This window comes from Zeus faber (genome assembly GCF_960531495.2).
Source record: "Zeus faber genome assembly, chromosome: 18".
Classification (NCBI taxonomy): Eukaryota; Metazoa; Chordata; class Actinopteri; order Zeiformes; family Zeidae; genus Zeus; species Zeus faber.
Window position 1 is genome coordinate 23,035,297 of NC_137210.1, and position 12,056 is coordinate 23,047,352.

Consider the following 12,056-nt stretch of genomic DNA (forward strand, 5'->3'; position numbering starts at 1 on the left):
ACACACACACACACACACACGCACGCACGCACACAGAGAGAACCCTTACCGGCGGCGGACAGAAGAGGTGAGGGCGAAAGTCAAAGTTTCAAAAGTGCAGAGACGGCGGAGAGCTGCGGAGAGCTGCTCGCTTGCGTGGAAGCCGGGGTGGAAAAGTGGGGTGGAGGTTCCAGCGGGGTGTAATGGTTTTCAGCTGTGGGCCAGATGGTGGGACGCTCAGCGCTGCAGCCAGGAGGGGTTTGCTGTTGCTGCTGCTGGGGTTCTTTTTTTTGCAAACTCAACAAGAGGAATATATATATGTATATATATATACATATATATATACTTTTTTTATTTTTTTTTAGTGCCCAGACGCACGATACCTGACATTCAAACATTCGAAGCCCACTTCCTCCTCCCACAGATTACCCGAGAAACCCTCCCCATTCACAGAAACATTCATGCGTATTTGCTCAAGAGGAGCTTTCCGGCAAGATGCACAACCGGGTTTCTGGAGAATGACTGTGGTGCAACCGAAACGACCAATAAAAAAAAAAAAAACGTATTAACACCATTTTCCTTCCAGCCAGGCCGTGTCGCACAACACGCGTCAAAGGCACTTCACAATTCCAACCAAGACCTTTCCAACCGAGACTCTCAAACCTACGTACCACGTGCGCGCATATTTTAAGGCCTCTTCGCGAGATGAACTTCACAGTGTACGTTTTCAAAACCCTACAGTATTTAACATCTTCACCGCGCCGAATCTCTCGCAACTTTCACTGCCGTCCTGTGCGGCTGCGGGGAACTGTTCGAGGCACGCAAGCGTGTTCTCCCGGCGGCTCCGGCACACTGTTGTACCTCGCTGAAATCTGACACTCGCTTGTCTTTTTCGGTGCCGGGAGATGAACAGCCCGGGAGAGGAGCTTCACAAGTCAGACGCGAAAAAAAAGAGAGAGAGAGAGAGAGAGAGAGAGAGAGAGAGAGAGAGAGAGAGAGAAACGCAGTCGACGCCGACGGATGAGGCTGATTGAAGAGGCGTCCAAGGCCTCGCCCGAACACCTTGCGATCTGTCCGTCCTCAAAGCCTGACGGGTGGATATCAATGGAGGAATGACCTTCGGTGTTGAATTTGAAAAAACCAGCAGGCAAATTTGAGAGATAATGAGATACTTGCCAATCTACCCACCAGAAAATGAATTAGCGTCAGGGCTAAGAAGGAGGTTGAAACAAACCCAGTTTGAATTCAAGCTCCCTGTTTCCATGGAGATCCACAGGGTTTACAGCCGTCAAGGGGTCAGAAGATCAACCGCGCGAACCCGAGGCTTTCACGGCAGTTGTACAGAGTTGTAAAAGCCATTCTTCCATTTACAGTTCTATGGTACATCTAACCACCCCCCCCCTATTTGTATAGAGTTTTCGTTTGAAACATCTTAGAAATGGCCGAGGCGCTCGTTTGCACGGGATTTGACGCGGCCTCGGAATGTGAAGCTAAAACAATGAAGGGGTTATTAAAAACACAAATAATGCTCCCAATAAAAAGGGAAAAACATGTGCTTGTACTTTTCAGGATTTCCTGTTGGAGGTTAAGCTTGAACCGGGGCCATGTGGTAATACGATTTGACCGGCAGAACCCGCCGCCGCCGCCCAGGAGACCCAGGCAACTGAACCTGGCTTTCACCGTTTTGGGCTGAGACTTCATCTTTTATAAGGTTCCTCCTCCACCTTGTCCCGTATCGCTTCATGTTTTGCTTCCTGTGTGGACAGCTGCTGAGAAGGAAAGAGGCCGGCCAAGACGCCCCGCTTACCTCTTTCCAAATTATTTCGGAGGGAACGTTGTGATGTTGCACCGATGTTCAACACGCTCGTGTGGTGCGCCTCATTAGCCCCGGCAATATGCAGTTCTGCGTAACCAGCGCTCTGTTTACTTTAGACCTCACACCATATGCCGTAGATGTAAAATACTCCGCGGGCCAATTAGCGCGCGGTCTGCTTTGTGGAAACACGACCACCGCTGTTACACTGCACCGGTCTCCAGCGGTCACCGCCGTCGGAATGTTCAATATCACAGTAAAAGTGTAGAGGTGATGGGGTGTAATTAAGTTTGAAATGCCATGCGTCATTGGAAAACCTTTTCCTTAACGTATTGGACTCTTGAACTTATTGGACTTATTTGGCCTGAGACCTTAAGTTTGAAAAACACCAGACGTGAGAGTTTAAACGGCAGCCAGTGTTAGTGTGAGTGTTAAGACCAAGTCTTTGGGGGAAGATACCATGTCATGTCAAGTTAGAAGGTTATTGATACAGACTCAAGCCTGAGACTGGAAGTTATTGATCAGGTCCAATCTGAGACTGAGAGTTATTGACCAGGTCCAATCTGAGACTGGAAGTTATTCTGGTGAGTCTGGAGAGTTCAGAAAAAAACTAAATTCCTTTGCACTCCTACAGTGTGTAGAGGAAAGAACTGGAATCCCTCAAAATACAAAGAAAAAAAAAAATACAAAAAAAAAAAGATGATACTTGCAATTAAAACTAATGTATTGACCGAAATTATGTTCCCATCAAAGACCTTCATCTGGCCAGTTTATTTCATTATTGGCCAGATGTAATCTCTACTTTATTTCTATTGTTGGTGAGTCTGACGCAAGATGGACGTCTTGCACCTGCGACGCAGGAACAGGGCAAGTCAAAGTCAATAAATACCGCGGGTGTGATAGCACTTTTTCGGTCGATGATTTTTCTTTTGTTTTTCTTTTCCCAAGACCTTTGGACTTCAGCTTTGGACTCGACCAGACTTGAAATAACACCAGGAGTCTGCACTGTCCGAGAGTCACATCACAGTCGATACCCTGTCAAGCCCGAGACGAGAAGGAGCCTTTAAAAAAATAAAATAAAATAAAAAAAAAAAACGCCGACCAGAGACCGGACTGAAGCGGAGCGGAGTGGACGGGGAATCCTCTGGCAGCGTTTGAAGCGAGCACCGGCCAAATAAAGTAAAAACTGCCTGAAGAAAAAAAAGATAAATAAATTAGTTTTAAAAAGCGCCACGAAGAAACCTCCCAGTGCATTAGAATTCATTTCACAAATTGCCGCGCCGCGACGAAATCAATTTGCCACAAAACTGTACAACTCAAAAACTCAATAGGTCACGCACCGGCCTTTTCTTGCCGATTCAACAACCCCGGCGAGCTAATTAAAAAATAAACGGACGGGAGTATCACCGGGTAAAAGGTGAAAGCGGGAGTGGGGCTGCGGGTGCGTACCAACTAAGGGCCCGGCTCCAGACGGCCAGGCTCTCAACCCGAGGCACGTCAGGCTGACGCGGAGGAAATACCAAGGAGCACCTCCACCTTAAAGGGCTCTGATGCAGCCGCGGGCAGGAAAAAGCTCCGGGACAATTTAAATTATGATGGGATGTGACGTCGCGAGGTATTAGGGGAAATGTCCAAACGGAGATGGGAACAAGCTTGTTCAGGAGTCACTATGCGGTTATAGAAAACTGTCATCGGCGTGTGAAATAGTTACAGAAGGGCCCCCCTCCCCCCACGCGTGCAAGGGCCCCGGATCGGCCAGAATATTTCGTAATTATTTCAATTTAATTCTGAGAAAGAAAAAAAAAAAAATACCTTGACCCCAATTGGCCCATAAGAGAGAAGCAAATTAAGAGGCTGATTGGCTGGACATGTGGGCCATGTCATGTGGAGGGAGGGGGAGAACCAGGGAGGGAGAGAACGAGGGAGGGAGAGAACGAGGGGGAGAGAGAGGGAGGTGGGGGGAGAGAGAGTGAGAGGGAGGGGCGAGAGAGTGAGAGGGAGGGGGCGAGAGATGGAGCGGGAGATAAAGGGCGGGGGAGAGAGAGGGAGGGGGAGAGAGAGGGAGAACAAGGGAGAGGGAGAGAACGGGAGGGGAGAACGAGGGAGGGAGAGAGAGGGAGAGAAAGAGGGAGGGGAGAACGAGGCAGAGGGAGAACGAGGGAGGGGGAGAGAGGGAGAGAAAGAGGGAGGGGAGAACGAGGCAGAGGGAGAACGAGGGAGGGGGAGAGCGAGGGAGAGGGAGTGAGAGAGAGAGGGAGGTGGAGAACGAGGGAGAGGGAGAAGGAGGGAGGGGGAGAGCGAGGGAGAGGGAGGGGGAGAAGGAGGGAGGGGGAGAAGGAGGGAGAGGGAGAAGGAGGGAGGGGGAGAAGGAGGGAGGGGGAGGGGGAGAAGGAGGGAGGGGGAGAAGGAGGGAGAGGGAGAAGGAGGGAGGGGGAGAAGGAGGGAGGGGGAGTGAGCGTGTGGAGCTGTGGTTCAGCGTGAGTGAGTTTTTGTTTGTTCCTTGTTGTTCCTTCCGTGCTCCGCGTTGTTTTGCCATCGTTGTTCTAGTTTAGTTTGTTTGTTGCGGGTGGTGCTGGTGGGCAGATGGCAGCAGCCGGTGCCTTAGGGGGCGGAGCTCGTTCGCCGGCATGCGGATGAGCTCCATCTCCATGCCGCATCCACCTTTCCCCATCTCCGTTCCACCTCCATCCCATCGCCATTGCACCTCCACTTCCAACACCATCTTCATTCCATCGCCATCTCCTTCAATCTAATCTCCATTCCACCTCCACCTCAATTACACCTGCACCGGCATCTTCATTCCACCTCCCCGTCCCCATCCATCTCAACCTCCATCTTCATTCCTCATCCACCGCCATCTCGTCCTCATTTCACCTACACTTCCATCGCCATCCCACCGCCTCATCCACCTCAACCTCCATCTCCATTCCACTTCCTCATCCACCTCCATCCCACCTCCTCATCCACCTCCATCTCCATTCCACCTAGACATCTACCTCTATCTCATTTCCATTCCACCTCATCTCCATTTTACCTCCACTTCCACCTCCATCACATCACCTCATCCACCTCCACTTCCATCAACATCTCACATCTCCATCCACCTCAATCTCATCTCCATTCCACCTCCTCATCCACATCCATCTCAACCTCCACCTTCATTCCTCATTTCACCTACACTTCCATTGCCATCCCCACCACCTCATCCATTCCACCTCCACCTCCCTTTCACCTCCACTCCCATCAAAATCGCCATCGCACCTACTTATCCACCTGCACCTCGATCTCATCCCAATTTCACCTCCATCTCCATTCCACCTCCTCGGCCACCTCCATCTCGTCCTCCATCTCCATTTCACCTCCACTTCCCTCACCATCTCCACCTCCACCCCACCTCTTCATCTACCTCCATCTCCTACTTCATATACATTCAACCCCCATCTCATCCTCCTTATCCATTCCATCTCCACCTCTATCTCATCCTCGTTTCGCCTCAATCTCCATATCCACTCCACCTCTATCACATCTCCATTCCACCTTCACATCCGCTTCCATCTCCACATCCACCCCAATCTCCACCTCCATTCCACCTCCCAATTATACTTTGTTCCAAACACCACGGCTGTGTGTTTCTTTGCGGGTGGAGGGTTCGTAGACACGGCCTTCACCCCGTGAAGCAAAAAAAATTAATAATAAACCCCGCTCCGCCCGAAAACACCGCTTAGGAGAAGGAGGAGCGGAACCCATTTGCGTTTGTTTGGAAATAGAATCTAATTGGCGTCTCAAGGTCCGGCCGCTCGGCTACCCCGCCGCCGTGACTTGTCGCTCCGTCATTCTCGTCCGTCCGAATGAACTCGCCACGACATCTGCTCCGTGGGTGGAGGCAGAGAAAATCCATCTCAAACAAATGACATTTGAACTTATATTCTAACCTTATTTTTTGATGGGGGGCGGGGAGGTGGGGCGGGGGTGGTGGGGGGGCGCCCTATTGTCGTTCCCACTCTGGAAATGCATCACGCTGGCTGGAAATACAAAAACTTACGGAGACGAGCGTATTTCAATAAAGTTGCAGGTTTGTGGAAGGTTTATTTGAGGAATTTATCCCTTAATATATTTGGGCTTCTCCCTGTCTCAGTGACACCGGGGACGGTGGCAACAACATCTGTATTAAAGATGTTTGCGTTGCAAAAAAACGATGGAATACCGCAATAACCGGCCTTTCATTTCTGCGCTCTTGTCATTCTGATTTGTTTCCGTACGACGCACTTCACGTGCCGCGTGGAGCACTCTGAGTTGTAGTGCTACGCAGTCAATTTACTGTACATCCGTCCGATTTGATTCGTCTCTCGCAAAAGCCGGAGAAGAAGGGGAAACCTCCCCTTAGAAATCAGATGACATTCGGGAGTCTGCACGGAAAACTGTGCTCTATGAATTCCTGAGCAGACATTTTAATTGAATTCATTGCCAAGGCCGTTGGGAGACATCGACCCTGGAAGGGTTCGCCCAATATCATAGTCAATTAACTTCATAGTAAATGGCATTAATTTTATTTGTATATAAATAACCCAATGGGATTGCACCCATTCCCCTATGGACCCGCCGTGGGTACACCAGTGTAGAGTAAACCATGTGAAATTAATTGGTTCTGGTCGGAGCCGGTTCTCTAGTTCCTATCTCCCGCTCCCAGCGCTTCATGGCGGATTTGCTCTTTATTTTCGTCATTTCCTAAAGTGTAAAAAGCGCCTCCGCTGGAGAACGCTGGATCCTGACGGGGTCGACCGGATTCCCGCGGAGAGGAAGCAGCTGAACAAGCAGCGCACATACTGTATGGAAATGTTTGGATAAGGGAGACAGCGACGGATGGTTGGATTCTACCTCTCCGCCCGCTCCACCCGTCTACCTCTCAATAACTATTCACTGACTTTATATTAATTGTCTTATTCCAATATTATTATTGCATTATTCCATTTTCAGCACAGTCAAATTTCCACAATTTTTTTTTTTACAAAACTATATTTATTGCTCATTGTTTACTTTAAGGTTTTTCTTTTTCTGGTTCATTGCTTATTGTTACTGTAGGTTAATTGTGTATTTAATTTTAGGTTTGTTTATTTTATTGCCTTTAATCGATCGACAGCTCTAGTATAAAGAAAAAACATTGTATTTTTAATCAAAATGAATAATTTTCAACATTAAAAAATGTGATTATGGGGAGAAAAAAATAGAACGGTTGTCGCAGTCATCAGCAGAACTAATTAAAGTGTCCCGAGTGAAGAGTTTGGTTTAATTCCAAAAACTTTGATTAGTTTTTGCAGTAAGAGGCTTCTGATAACACTCAATGGCACGATAACAAAATAATGAAAAAGCATAATATTTCACATCAAAAGCAGATGATTTCACCTCATAATTGTCCCTCGCACGAAGGAAATCAAAGTTAATCTAAGTTCATCTTTAGTCTCTTTACTTGTGTTGATTATTAATGTTGACTGTGACACCGGCTTTAATAAATGTGTTCATCATAATAAGTGATGAATATTTGTAGGCTGTAGACTTAGAAATAAATAAATAACATTTAAAATACTATTTTTTTTTCCATGCAAGAGGTCGATTTTAAGTACATAACGTTTGTGGAAAATATATTTCCATCCATTTATACTTTTTTGGTACTTATTTACATTTATGTACTCATTTAATAAAAAACTCTTATTTTCAGTGCTTGTGCGCATACATTTGGTCTCTGATGTGCCTAATAACACACAATCTGTGAAATAAGACAACCCGGTGAGTTTTTCTGTGAGCGTTCTGATTCAGAAAACATGGCGTGAAACAAGCCGTTCAGATTTGCGATCCCTTCCTACGTCATTAAGGGCTTCAGTGGAATTAGAACCGTCCCCCCATCCGACTAACCCCACCCGAGGCTGGGGAACAACAGCCGCAACTGCTCTGTTGGCTTCACCGACCAGCACAAATCTTTGAAAGAAAGAGGAATCAATACCAACCGCCCGCGAAGAAACTGCAGACGATGGAATTGCAAGTATTTAAAAAATAATTCTGCTGTGTGTTTCTTAATAAAAATAAAGTATGTGGTAGATAGACAGTAGGCTGCTCCATCACTGCCTCCTTTTGGCCAGTGCGCCTATTGATTAAAGGAAGCCAACCGGCCACACATTTATTGAGAAACAGATTTTGGTGGACTGAAATCAGTGAAAGTTACAGAGTAAATACAACGGAAACCCAGAAGCCATGCTCAAACCCCATTGGCTCACAGAACGGGACCTCGGGAGGGTGGCTCCACCCTCTGAAACAGAGCGTCCTGGAACAGGGTGGTTTAGAGGCATGTTAGAATGGCTAGAATGCATAATCTGAGTGGTATTTTCAGAAAAGAAATTCTAAAACATGTTTTGGGGACCTCAGAGACCTATTAACTTGTTGAAAAGGAGAAAAATAGGTTCCCTTGAAAGTACTAGTCATTTTTATGCTGTAAGTGTCGTAAAACTACACACTTCTAATTGAAGCACCTACCTTACTGATGTTTTACTTTTGCATACTTAAAAATTAAAGCGTGTTATTTTAGTCGTCAACAGTAAACAAAAAATACATGAAAAATATAGGTTTTAATAGATCACATTTTATAATTGAATTCATATTTTGTGAACCTACGAACGCCTCATCCAGTTCCAAAATACCAAATTATGATTCAAAGCGAATGGACGCTCGAAGTTTTGCTCCAGTTATCTCTCAAAGTGTCACCGGGAGATGAATCCAGATCGAATCGAATCACATCGTTTGAGTAGCAGCACTTTTGAAAAAACTCAAATAAATATGATGCTAATTGATGTTGAATAATCCACTCTCACATAAGTCTTTAGCCTATTAGTGTCAAAGCCTGACAAGTACATTTTAAAGTTTAGCTTCACTTTTATTTTTATCTTCATTGATGCTTCAATTACTGTGATGTGTATTACAAAACAGCAACGTTCAATTTTAAGTTTATTTTTCAAGTCATTTTGCTTGTTTGTTTTTTTAATTGTTTGTTGTTAATTATATATCTTGAATTATATCTACCATTCATTATTTAGGGTTTATTGTATAAAGAATTTTTTTCCATTTTTTTTTTTTGGGGGTTTCTTTTTTTTTTTGTTGTTTTTAGGTTTATATTTATTTTTTACCATTAGCTTTATTTGCATTGTGTATTCTCGATTTCTCGGTTTATTCCCAATATTATCAATTAATTTTCTATCTTCTCTTTTTCCTCTACATTTTTAGCTTTATTGTTATTCACCAATTTTTTTTCAGCTGATTCCTGGGTTTGTCATCTAATGCACTCCCACATGGAGTTTGTCCAAATAAATAAGCATTGATAATATGTATTTCTGACTCATTAGAACAGTAGATTGTGCAGCGCGTCCTTATTTGATCTTTTTTAATCTGATTACCCTGCCATCGAACGCTTGCTCTCAGATGAATCCTCCAACAGGCAGCACGGCTCGTCCTCAATGTGCACTTTTTACCCGGCGTGACCCGTGGGATCACTTAGCGTTTGTCTCCGTAAATTGGAGTGGAGCGTGGCGGACGACCCCAGCGCTCAGGCCTTTTGGCCCGTTCATGTCATTAGCGTCGTCAAACACCACCTAATATTGGAGCAGGGGTTTTGAGTAAATAAGTCATGCATATAAAATAAAGACGTTATTAACGTGATTGTTGCATGTCACCATATTCACTATCTAGAATTGTCTATCAATGAATTGTGTGTATTTTAGTAATTTTTTTCGCACTTTGCAAACACTAAATGAAGGAAGTTTTAAAACTCTCAGGTCCAGCTGAGCAAACTACTCGCTGCCTTTTCCCCTCACATACTGAATTTTGTGAAGCCAAACCCAGACGGAGTTCATCCGAAGGGCCACTAGGGGGGTATTGCTCAAACCTCTGCTGTGGAGGAATGTGGGAAAACCAATTCTACAGTAGGTGCGGCCAAAAATGGCTGTTAATTAAATTAAACATCCCAAACTAAAATAAAAAATATCAAAATAGCCCGGGCCCCAATAGGTAAAATGCCGTATTCCACAGTAGAGGATCCTGCCGTATGCCTCGCTTCCATAACTCCTGATTTAGCAGTTTTACACTCTCATGAATACCCAAAGTGGCATTTCAACGGCCTGTTTATTACCCAAATCTACCTCCATAATTTCCATTTAATATACATCCTGGTTTCTGCACGATAAGGTTTTCCCTGGTATGGACATAAAAGCGGTCCAGTTGTTTACAGCCAGCCATGAGGTGGTGGCAGTAAATAAAGAGCCTGGGGAGGCTGCATTTTGGATTATAGGGGGGAAAATGAACCTTTTAAGCAACATACAGTTACTGCATTTATAGTTACTACAAACAGAAACATATAATTTAATTAGAATATATAGGAACTGGATGGAAAATAGCATCTTTCAATTTACATTTTATTTAAGTGTGTGGGTTGACACGTATGGGATATTACTTTTTTTTTTTTTTTTTTTTTTACATTTTTTACATTTAATTTTAGGTTTCCTATATATACATTTTGTCCTTTTGTTTCAGGTTTATTGTTATTTTATAGGTATATTTTTCTAGATTGTTGTTTATTGTTTGAATTATTGTGTATTGCCATGTGTTTCTTGTGTATTTTTTTTGGTTTACTGCAAATATTTAGGTATATTTAGCGTTATCATGTTTACTGTATATTGCCAAATGTTTCTAGGTTCTGATTATTTTAACATGTATTTTTCTTGTTTATTGTTAGGTTTTATCCTCATTGTTTATTGTTAATTGTATATTCTTAGGTTTATTGCATTTTCTATATTTTTTATTCTATTACTTTAAATAGATAGCTACGAATTCGTCTTCGGTTGTTGAAATGTTTAGGTTGTTCACTTTGAATGGCCCACATGGCTCCATCCATTGAAAATGCAGAATTCCCACAAATCAAATTTTCTTTTTTTTCCCAGCTTTTAAAGGCAGGATGCCCCGCGGTCGAATGAAAAGGTCTAGTTGAAGAACGTGCAGCGGTCAGCCGTTCTGAGGTTCTGAAGAAACCACGTGAAAAGACCCGGCTCTGCAATCATTAGACAAAGTCAATCCGAGGACACAAGTCGTGTTTTGCAAAGCTGCTGTTGGCTTCCAGAGGTGGGATGAATAAAGAAGAAGGAAAAATGCAAATCCACAAGATGCACTGCCAAAGCTCCTGTCAAAAAAACAAAAAAATCAAAGACTTTCATTTTCAAACAAAACATGAAGAGAGAAGGGAAGACGGCATTCTCCAACTTGCGGATTTCATTTCATTTGCATGTTTAAAAAGCAAAAACATAAACCTAGTCCACACAGAGATTTTTGGGGATGGGTGAGAAACCAAGTATATATACTGTATATATATGACACTTTAATCCGCATTCCAAGACTATAGGCGTTTTCGCACCACAGGAACTTTTTCATAGTTCTAAGAACTTTTTGGAGGAATCGTCCCTTTATTTTGGTGTCCTCACTGCAGGAACTAGGAACGATCCTAGCTCTGAAAACTTTGTTTTGAGGGACTTTTTTAGCTCCTACTGCAGGGTAGGAACTAACCTGCACAAGAGGAAGCTTTAGGCACGTATGTGCACGGTGATTGGTCAAGATGTAAGAGCACGGTGATTGGTCAAGATGTAAGAGGACGGCCCCTCGCCCCCGGCGCATTGAGGAGAGTCCGCCCAGCCGAGGCACATCACGGGGAGCAGCTCGCGTACAAAAATAACCAATAAAAATGTAAATAAATAAAAATAGTATTTTTATCATTGATGTATTTATTTAATTGATTTTATTTTCCCAAGTTCATTGGACGAAGCAATATTCTGCGTGTCCCGATAAGAGCCTTTGCCTTTTGAAAGTCGGAGCTAACTTTTACATGAGGCCTTGTAAAGCTAATACGGGTGAAGGTCCAGCAACTGGATTGATTATTTCTCACCTCAAATTTGTTCAGAAACCGATTTTAGTGGACTGATGAGGTGAAACCAGTGAAAGTTTACGGAGTAAATACAAAGGGACTCGTAAGTGAAGCTGAAACCCCGTCGGCTGAGGTCACTTCAGAGTTCCAGTGCAGCGCGAACAAAACCAGAAAAATAGCCCCTTTGACGGCATCTAGTTCTCGGGGAACGTCCCCAGTTCCTGGTTCCCCTCGGGGTGTCCCAAGAACTGTTCGGTTTCTAAGACGCCTTATGAGATAAACGCGATAAGAAAACGTAAAAAAAAAAAATGTTTCGAA

At 44.2% G+C, this 12,056-nt stretch overlaps 1 protein-coding gene across 2 annotated transcripts in view; it reads right to left on the minus strand.

Moving 5' to 3' along the window:
* Window positions 1-12,056, minus strand: part of gulp1a (GULP PTB domain containing engulfment adaptor 1a) — a 100,100-nt gene that overhangs the window by 38,172 nt on the left and 49,872 nt on the right. The window contains exon 1 of one of the 2 annotated variants that reach the window (XM_080018735.1): window positions 50-368. The exons of the other annotated variant lie outside the window; for it this stretch is intronic. The gene's annotated coding sequence lies outside the window, so the exon portion shown is untranslated. Of the gene's footprint in view, window positions 1-49; window positions 369-12,056 lie in introns of those variants that run through there. 2 annotated transcript variants of the gene reach the window in all.